At 38.2% G+C, this 10,083-nt stretch overlaps 1 non-coding gene across 1 annotated transcript; it reads right to left on the bottom strand.

The window, feature by feature from the left end:
- Nucleotides 1-9,629: 9,629 nt before the first annotated feature.
- On the bottom strand, nt 9,630-9,764 carry LOC122290641. The gene has a single exon (XR_006236501.1). It is a non-coding gene; the product is annotated as a small nucleolar RNA snoR2/U65 (small nucleolar RNA).
- Nucleotides 9,765-10,083: the final 319 nt, after the last annotated feature.

The following is a 10,083-nucleotide window of genomic DNA, read 5'->3' as shown; positions in this document are numbered from 1 at the left end:
CGGGAGTGGATAATACTGAATGAAATCCCCTGGGTTGTCACAGGGCGACGACCGAATCGCACGTTACGGTAACACTGTCATGTCTACTCCGTGGTCCCTAGAATGGCAGGGACTAGAGGATGGCCAGGCCAAGGATGCGCTAGGCGCGAGTTATGGGCATCTTTCGTTTAGGTGTCACATGCATAGACGATACCTGTGGTGTGACACAGGGCCAGAGTGTGCTGATGATCCCTAGAGGAGATCATGGTGCATGCATAATTGGATCGTTTTTATGGTTTTGGTTACGGGCCATTTTCTGGGAAAATGGCGAGCTTTGGTTTGAGGCTTTGTGATCCATTTTCTAGGAAAACGGTAATTTGGGCCATCATCTGGGATAATGGCGAGGCTTAGTTTTAAACGATATGTTTTTGGGCCAAATGAAACTTTTAGCGAGATTTGGAAAATAGTATGCTTTTGGGGCCAAATGGGATTTTTGGCGTGCATGAAAAAATTTGGTTTTATAGGACATGTGCATTGGCTTTTCTTTCATGCATGTTGTTTCAGTTAATATGTTTTTATCTATTTGTGTTTGGATCTTACTTACATGCGGCACCATTTTTGGTACCGTAGAATTTGGTGCAAGGATCGAAGAGGAGGTGGAGGCTGAGCCCGAGGATGCGGCTCAGCCGGAGTATTGAGTGGAAGTTAATGTCTTGTTATTGGATTTGATTAATATTTGTGTTTTGTAATATTTTATTATGTATGTTTTGAAGAGCTTTGTATTAAACTAAGAAAAAATTCTAGTACTTAGTTATATGACTTTGCTATCCGCTGCGTGTTTTTTCGTGCACATTTGTTACTTACGCACACTTGACACTCATCAATAGGATGGTGACCCATGATTTCACCATCCGGACGTCTCGACTTCCCCGTGTCCTTGCGTGGGGATTTGGAGGCGTCACAGGTGGTATCAGAGCGGTTTGGCTCTGGGTAAAACTACATGTCCCATAGGTAGTACCAGAATGTTTTTAAAGTTGTGTTTTAAAATTTATTTTAAGTAAAGTTGCTATTTGAAATGTTTTATTTGTTTTATTTATTTGAGCTTGTTTACTTATTTTTATTTATTTAGTTATGTTATTGCATGCTGGTTTCTTTTATTTCTTGCTATGTGGTTTGGTCTTGGTTTTTGGTTTTATGTTGTAGGTTTTATTTGTTTTTCTTAAAGGGGTTCAAAGGTTGTGTTGTGACAGGAAGATGGTGAGACCAAGGAAATCTACTCAAGAGCCTCGGGATGATACACCAAGAGATGATTCCATAGGCCAAGCAATACAGCAGATGACTGAGTTCATGCAACAGAATTTTAGGCCACAACAAGGAGGTTATTGGCCACAACAAGAAGGGCCTTGACCACAACAAGGAGGGCTTTGGCCACAACCAGGAGGGCCTTGGCCACAACAGGGAGGGTCTTGGCTATACCCAAGAGGGCCTAGTGGCATGGTGCAAGCTGGGTGCACCTATAAGTGCTTTCTGGCGCATAAAACTCCACACTTCACTGGAGAAGAGGATCCACTTCAAGCTGGAAAGTGGGTCAGAGACTTGAAAAGAACTTTTGAAGTATGTGGTTGCACTGAGGTGCAACAAGTACTCTATGCCAGCTATCTGTTGCAAGGCACCGCTTCTGAGTGGTGGGATACCAAGAGAGTAATGTTGGAATCAGAATTGGGGTCTTTTGCCGCTGTGACCTGGCAGCGCTTCAAGAAAGAGTTTAATGATCGCTTCTTTCCAGCTTCTGTAAGGCGGCAAAAAGCAAGAGAGTTCTCAAGCTTAGTCCAAGGGAGCATGACCGTGGAACAGTACACCCGGAGATTTATAGAACTTGGGCGATTTGCTCCCCACCTCATCGCCTCGGAGGAAATGCAAGCAGAGTGTTTTCAGGAGGGTCTACGTCCTAATATACGCCGTATGGTGGTCAGCCACCAGATATTCACTTTTCAGGATTTAGTGGATGTGGCCACTCTTGTGGAGCGGGAGAATAATTTGAGTATGGGCTCACCTCCAGGACATAAGAGGCGGAATTTTTCTGGTGAAGGTAGTAGCTCAGGTTCGCCTCAGAAATTTGTTCAGCAGACCGGGACTCGACCGCAGGCGGCCTAGGGTGTTCGTATGGGAGGACGAGTGGCAGTTTGTGGAGTTTGTAATAGAGCCCATGTGGGTGAGTGCCCTTTTGGTGGGGCTCGATGCTATAATTGTGGCCAGCAGGGTCACTTTGCTCATGAGTGTCCAAGGCCAGTTCAAGGAAGTCGTGGAGGTAGACGCAGTGGAAGAACAAATCCAAGGCAAACAGTGCAAGCCCGAGTTTATGCTGTCACACCCGAAGATGTTGATGATGAGGCACCAGCGACCCATGATGCTGGAGTAATTACAAGTATGGATCTAATTTAATTTAATTGTGGATTTGATCTTTGGTGTGTTTTGGTTTCTTCTTTGTTTTATGGATTTCATGGGTTAACGTGTTTGGTTCAGAGAGAATCCGTTTATATGAGTTTCATGCTTGCACTTTGTTTGATTCGGGTGCATCACAGTCGTTTATATCTTCCACTTTTGCTCGAATGTGTGATTTGGTCACGGAACCTTTGCCAAAGTCATTGGTAGTGGCTCTACCAAATGGTGAAATGGTATGGTGTTCCAAGGTTGCTTTGGGTTGCCCATTAAATTTTGATGGAAGGTTCTTGGATGCTGATTTGGTGGTGTTTAAGCTGTTGGATTTTGATATCATCCTTGGGATGGATTGGTTATACCGATATTCTGCCAAGTATTAATTGCAGAAGTAGGGTAATTAGCTTTCAGCTTCCAGATGGTAATTGTCTGGAATTTGCGAGTAAGCTAAAAGAAAAACCGGTAATTATATCGGCAATTCAAGCAAGAAGAGAGATTGCTTGGGGAGCGGATGCCTTCTTAGTCCAGATGGTGTTTATGCCGTCTGAGAAGAAGTCTTTGGAAGACATTCCCGTTGTGGAGGAATTTCCGGATGTGTTTGTGGAAAGGGCTACCCACTGTTCATGAAATGGAGTTTGTTATAAACTTGAAACTTGGAGCGGCTCCTGTACATAAAGCTCCTTACCGGATGGCACTAGCTAAATTAAAAGAGTTGAAAACTCAGTTACAAGAGCTGATAGGTAAGAGGTTTATCCAGCCTAGTACTTCGCCATGGAGTGCGCCAGTGTTGTTCGTTAAAAAGAAAGATGGAACCCTCTGTATGTGCATTGATTATCGGGAATTAAATAAGGTGACCATCAAGAATAAATATCCTCTCCCATGGATAGATGATTTATTTGATCAGCTTCAAGGAGCAGCTATGTTCTCGAAGATTGATTTTAGGTCAGGATACTACCAGTTGAGGATAAGGGACAAGGATGTGCCCAAAACTACTTTTAGGTCGAGATATGGTCATTATAAAGTAAATGGATTTCGGGTGCGTGTGTCTCACGAGCCCAAGCTGGGATGGGTTATTATCTCGGTGGAGTTCCTCTGGTCACTCGGGAGTGGATAATACTGAGCGACATCCCCTGAGTTGTCGCAGGGCGATAACCGAATCGCACGATACGGTAACGCTGTCGTGTCGACTCCGTGGTCCCTAGAGTGGTGGGGACTAGGGGATGGCCTGGACAGGGACGCGCTAGGCGCGAGTTCTAGGCATCTCTCGTTTAGGTGTCACACGCGTAGACGTTACCTGCGGTGTGGCACAGAGCCAAAGTGTGCGGATGATCCCTAGGAGAGATCATGGTGCATGCATAATTGGATCATTTTTATGGTTTTGGTTACAGGCTACTTTCTGGGAAAATGGCGAGGTTTGGTTTGAGGCTTTATGATCTATTTTCTAGGAAAATTGTGGTTTGGGCCATTATCTGGGATAATGGCGAGGCTTGGTTTTAAACGGTATATTTTTGGGCCAAATGAGACTTTTGGCGAGATTTAAATAGTATGCTTTTGGGGCTAAATGGGATTTTTGGCGTGCGTGAAAAAATATTATTTTATGGGACATGTGTATTGCATTATTTCATGCATGTTGTTTAAGTTAATATGTTTTTATCTAGTGGTGTTTGGATCTTAATTACCTGTGGCACCATTTTTGGTACCGTAGAATTTGGTGCAGGGATCGAAGAGGAGGAGACGGCTCCGCCGGAGTATTGAGTAAAAGTTAATATCTTGTTGTTGGATTTGATTAATATTTGTGTTTTGTAATATTTTATTATGTATGTTTTGAACAGCTTTGTATTAAACTAAGAAAAAATTCTGGTACTTAGTTCTATGACTTTGCTATCCGCTGCGTGTTTCTTCATGCACATTTGTTGCTTACACACACTTAACACTCTTCGATAGGATGGTGACCCGTGATGTCACCATCCGAACATCTCAACTTCTCCGTGTCCGTGCGTGGAGATTTGGGAGCGTCACAACAAGAAAGAGAAAGAGACGGGAGAAAGTATTGTCAAGAAGGCAGGGGATGGGGAAAAGGACGTGAGGTGAGTTGATCTGACTGAAAGGAGAGGAAAAAAAGGGATAAAAGGAGAGGGGATGGACGACTTAGGGGACTTCTTCTGGGATCTACAGGGGGCCTTTTCGAGGGACACTAGGCCAAACTTCTGAAAGGGTTCAGGAGATAGCTTCTCATCCCTCCAGACCCGGCATCCAGTGATAGTGTCTAAACTAGTAGAGTGATCTGTAAATCTATTGCATAGTGAGAATGAGAGACCCTGAGAGACTGTAAATAAAGCTTATATAGTGAATTCTCCTCTTTTCAAACCCCTGTGGGCGTAGGCCTAGTGTTGAACCACGTAAATCTATGTGTCTATCTCTTTCTATTTTCCCTGCATTCATATGCTGTTCACCTCCATGGCTCTACACATGTACTCTGTACACCCGTACCAAACCAGATGGGGGCTTGCACCACCTCGTCTTAGCCCAACTCCATTGGGCCTGCAAATTGCCGACTTGGGCCCATGTCAACCTCAATGCACCGAGGGGGGGGGGGAATCCTTCTCCTCTCCGGCCCGTTGACAAAAATATGTGTTAACATCTTAATTGCTTAGTATTAGTTAATTAATCATAGTTTGGTTTCTGTCCCAACTTGAGTTTTGATGTGCTATGGACAGTGTTTCCTAATTAATCTATCTTTAATTTCCAAAAAAGACGAAAAAAAAGTATTTAATAGGAAAAGTAACAACAAAGAAAAAATAATATGCTATCAATCCATGTCACATGCTAAGGAAAAGAAAAAAAACAAACAAAGATACATTTGTCTGTATATGTCCGAATTAAGAAAAAATCATTAAACACATGGAAAATTTATTTTTTATTTTTAAAAAAAGTTGTAAAGAATCGTTTGGGATTTGTTAATTATGATATATAGATCAATACTTTATATTTTTAAACAGCCAAAACAGGAATGAAAAGTTACCATTTCCCACCGCTTTGTAAAAGTACTTCTTGTTAAACTCAATAACTCACTTTAAAAAAAGTGACAGCTCGAGAACATCATGCATGTGTATCCGAGAAAAAATAGATAAAGTGAGGAAAGATAAAAAGAAAAGTAAGACGGAAAAAGTAACTCTCAACAAAACACACAGACGATTAAAAATTAGGCAGAACGACCATATGATCTACGTACTAGAATTAAGGGCCTATCATTTCAAATGATGCTCTGAATTAAAATATTAAAAAAATAATTATTTGGGACGAGTTATTTATAATGTAAATGATCATTTATAACGAGAATAATTGTATTCTTTTTCATGATTTGAATACCACTTTTTCATTATATTAGAAATCACATCAGTAGTGACCAAAATTCCAATAGAATTCCTCACTTCCTAGCGTGCATGTAAAGGCAGGCATATATGCAATCTGGAACTATCTACCACGTTGGACATTATTAAAGGTAAATTCCCTGCTAATTTCGCTTTAGCCAATCACAATGAATGGGGAAAGAAAATTGTCAATTGGTTTGGACATCAAGTACTGTAGGAAAGTTTTGTTGGTTTGGACATCCAATGCATGTATATATATACTCGAGCAAGTTGGCTAGCGAATACGACTGATTTAGTTAGTCCACGTCAACATGATGACTGGACTATATTAGCATATTTCTTTTTCGAGGATAATTATTTAAAAGGTTTATTCATATTCCTGATGGAAAGCCCTCAGAGAAATGACATGATTATATATATAGTTATAAGAGATATATATATATATATATATATATATAGAGTCGAGGATTGATTTTAGGCCTTCATCAGGTTAGATGTTGTTTGGATCAAATGTAAAGATGAAAGGAAGGCTGGGTGTTATAAGCAATATTTAAACATGCTAATATAAAGTTAGGAAGAAAAAGGACTCGAAATGTGTTATATTTTTTATATAATCATGTGATAAAATAAAAATACATATTGATTAACAAATTTGCAAAGAGCACAAATAGCCCTCAACCTAGGGATGAGCATTGACTTAGTAGGAGTCATATTTCCCTAAATCCAACTCCGATTCTGATTTTGTTAGAGTTCAAATTTTACTCTGACTTCAACTCAAAGTGGAGTCAGATTTGAGCTTTTAACTTTGAACTTTTTTTAGCTTCATATTTAGCCCATTTAGAAAAGAAATTTTTGTGAGCTTTCAAATATCAAATATTTTTTGGAAAAATTAAAAATAAATCATTCACTACTAATTTTCTTCTATTATAATATCTAACGTACTTTTATACTACACATATACTATAGTGTTTAATTATATGTTATCGTACTATAGTATTACATATTCTTTTTAGTGTCTAATTATATCTTATTATATTTTAGTAAATTAGTATTATGTGCTATTAACTTATTATACTAGACTTATTAGTTATTTCTATACTAGTATCTAATTTATTTCTATACAATACTTGTACTATAATCTATAAGTACATATTATTATATTTATGGCTAACTTATTTCTTACTCAATCATACTTGCCTATACCCCAATAACAAAGAATCTTCTATCAATCGTCTCTTATAGGCGAGTGAGGTGAAGTAGTTACTCTGATACTACTCCTTAAGAAGTAGAGATGAGGAGATTTCAATCACCGCGGTGGTCGAGAGTGGAGGAAATGGAGGGATTAGAGGAGAGGTGGGAGCGATTGAATCTGAATGAGGAAGAGAAGAGTCACATCGAGGTTGACATAGAGAAGGCCAGTGGAAGAACTAAAAATGAAAAGGGAAAGAAGTCTACCGGGGAAGATCTATACTAAAAGGATGATTGGAACGGACCTAGTTCGATCGATGATGGATAAGGTGTGGCATGTGAGGAAAATAGTAGAATTCCATGAGATTTGAAGGAACTGCTTTGTGATAACTTTTGCAAACAAGAGTGATAGGGACAAAGTACTAGATGGAGATCCTTGGTTATTTGAGAACTCTCTTTTAGTATTGAAGCTGTTTGATGGAAGGACGAAGTCACACTTGCTGGATTTTGACAGAGAAGACTTTTGGATCCAGATGTTCAACCTCCCTTTAGGAGGAATGAATCGGAGAATGGGGGAGAAAATTGGCAATTCGATAGGAAGGGTTGTGGAAGTGGATGTAAATGAGAGTAAGGTGGTATGAGGAAGATGTCTTAGGGTGAAAGTAGAGTGTGATCTGAGGAAACCAATTGCAAGAGGAAGAACAGTTAGTTTTGATGGGCAGAGTATGTGGATCCCATTTAAATATGAAAAACTACCTAAAATATTATTCAAATGTGGCTACATTTCAAATGATAAGTAGGGGTGTGATAGAAAGGACAATGTTGGTAAGGATGGAACAATTCAATTTGGAACCTGGCTCAGAGCACAAGGGGGCAATCAAAGGAAGTTTGAGAGGAAAGGATAAACAACAAAATAGTTTAGTGATAATGGACCAATTGAAAATCTGAAAGGAATTATTAGTGTGGATGGGGATGGGGATGATCGGGTGGAGAGGGAGAAAATGAGCGATGAGGTGATTGAAGAATCTAGTGAGGATTGTAGGGGTAGAAAACAGTGATGGAGATAGTGCCGGAAGTGATGTGAGGGGGGCTGGATGATGTGGATAAGGGCTTAAATTTGATTTATGTTGATGTGCAGGAAATGGATGACTTAGGGAGGGAAATTCCAGTTAGATTGAAGGGGGCAGAAAAACAAAAGGAGCGTAACTAGATAAGGAGGGCACGAGTAGGGCACGAGTAGGGCAAAGTCGGAGTCGGAGTCAGATTTGGCGTCCTTCGACTCCGACTCCAACTTTGTCGAAGGCAGAATCTGACCTCCGACTCCGACTTTGTCGGAGGCCGAATCCGACCTCTGACTCCGACTCCGGTTGCACCTCACTCCGCTCTGACTTCGACTCTGACTTGTCGGAGCGGAGTCGGCGTTGGGCTTTTTTGTTGTTTTTTTTTTTTTTTTGACTTTTTTCCTTGACCCAATTAACATTTCAATTTTACAATCTGCGACTCTAATAGGATTTGGACTTCTATATCAATTTTTTTTTTTAAATATAATTTGAAATTTCTAATTCATCTAACCAAAATTATCACATAATGAAGATCTTTACTCCTTAGAACCTGATACACACATTAAATCTATCACACTAGAAAATAAAACTAAATTCAAAATCCATCACTATAAAAAATAAAACTAAATTCAAATGTGCAACCAAAATTAAAAACTAAATTAAAACTAAATACACACATTAAAATTACATAACCAAAATTACAACCTAAAATTAAAAATACATAAACAAAATTAAAACCTAAAATTAAAAATACATAACCAAAATTACAACCTAAAATTAAAAATACGAAACTAAAATTACAACCTAAAATCATTCATTCAAAATTAATAGTTAAAAAAACACAACCAAATCTAGCATCCCCATGCTATTGTCATTTCAACAACAACAACAACAAAAAATTCCATGAATTGGCTGTTCTGGGGCTGGGATGCCAGGACAAGATCCAGCTGTGGATGTAGGAGTGTTTGTGCCTTCTATATACATGATTTAAGAACTAGAACTGTAGAACACAACAAAGAAGTTGGATAGACAACCCCAAAATGTTTAACATCCAAAGATTAACACAACAACACAGAAAACTAAAAAATAAACTTACATCAGTATTTAAGTGGACAAATGAAACTAAGTCAATTTAATTCACCAAACCCTTGGTGAATTACGTAATTCAATTAACTAAAATCCAATATAGCAAGATAAGATGAAATCAACACTTATATGATTATAATAAGGCATTTAACTAAAATCTTATTCTTAAAAATTAAACAACTTTAACATGTGACACAAGCTATTGGACCACACCCATATGAAAGTTATAAATGTTCGAAAGGTCAAAAACAAAATTAGTGCATGAAAATATATAATAAAATCTGTGCACGAATATATATATATATATATAGTGCATGAAAATCTGTTTTTTGTTTGTTGCAAGAGAGAATATGAATTACTAAGTATGACCCAAATTACTAAGACTAGCAATGAATATATATATATATAGTGCATGAAAATCTGTTTTTTCTATAAGCAAGATAGAATATGAATTTTTTTATAGGTAATATATATATATATATATACACATATATAAATACATTGATGAAAATGTAGTTGCTGAAATTGGCTCTATAGACCAATGGCCCGATGGTATCAGATCCACAGATTCCTATCAGCATACAAAATATGGAATCACTCTAGGTCCATTCATATACGAGAAAATATGAATTAATGCCAGCCTTTAAAGATTATAACTTTTATATAATTTTTTGTAACTAAAGTATTTCTCTTGCATTAAAATGTACTTTTCAAACGTATCGATTTGCACTCTTATGACAAGAAATCAAGCTGAAGACATTAAAGATTTCCTCATCATGTATATATGCATTGAAATACTTACAAAATTTCTTCTCATGATATGTTTTTTTATTGTTTCTTTTATAGTTATCTCATCTTAGGATCTGCACAATCATGCATTTGAAGACTAAAAGAACAAAACTAAAGAAAATAAATTTTGACTACCCGTTAATTGCCCAAGTAAAACAAACCACAAAACTAGG

This window comes from Carya illinoinensis, chromosome 12 (assembly GCF_018687715.1).
Source record: "Carya illinoinensis cultivar Pawnee chromosome 12, C.illinoinensisPawnee_v1, whole genome shotgun sequence".
Taxonomy (NCBI): Eukaryota; Viridiplantae; Streptophyta; class Magnoliopsida; order Fagales; family Juglandaceae; genus Carya; species Carya illinoinensis.
Note: the sequence above shows the minus strand (reverse complement) of the source record. Positions and strands in the feature narration are given on the sequence as shown.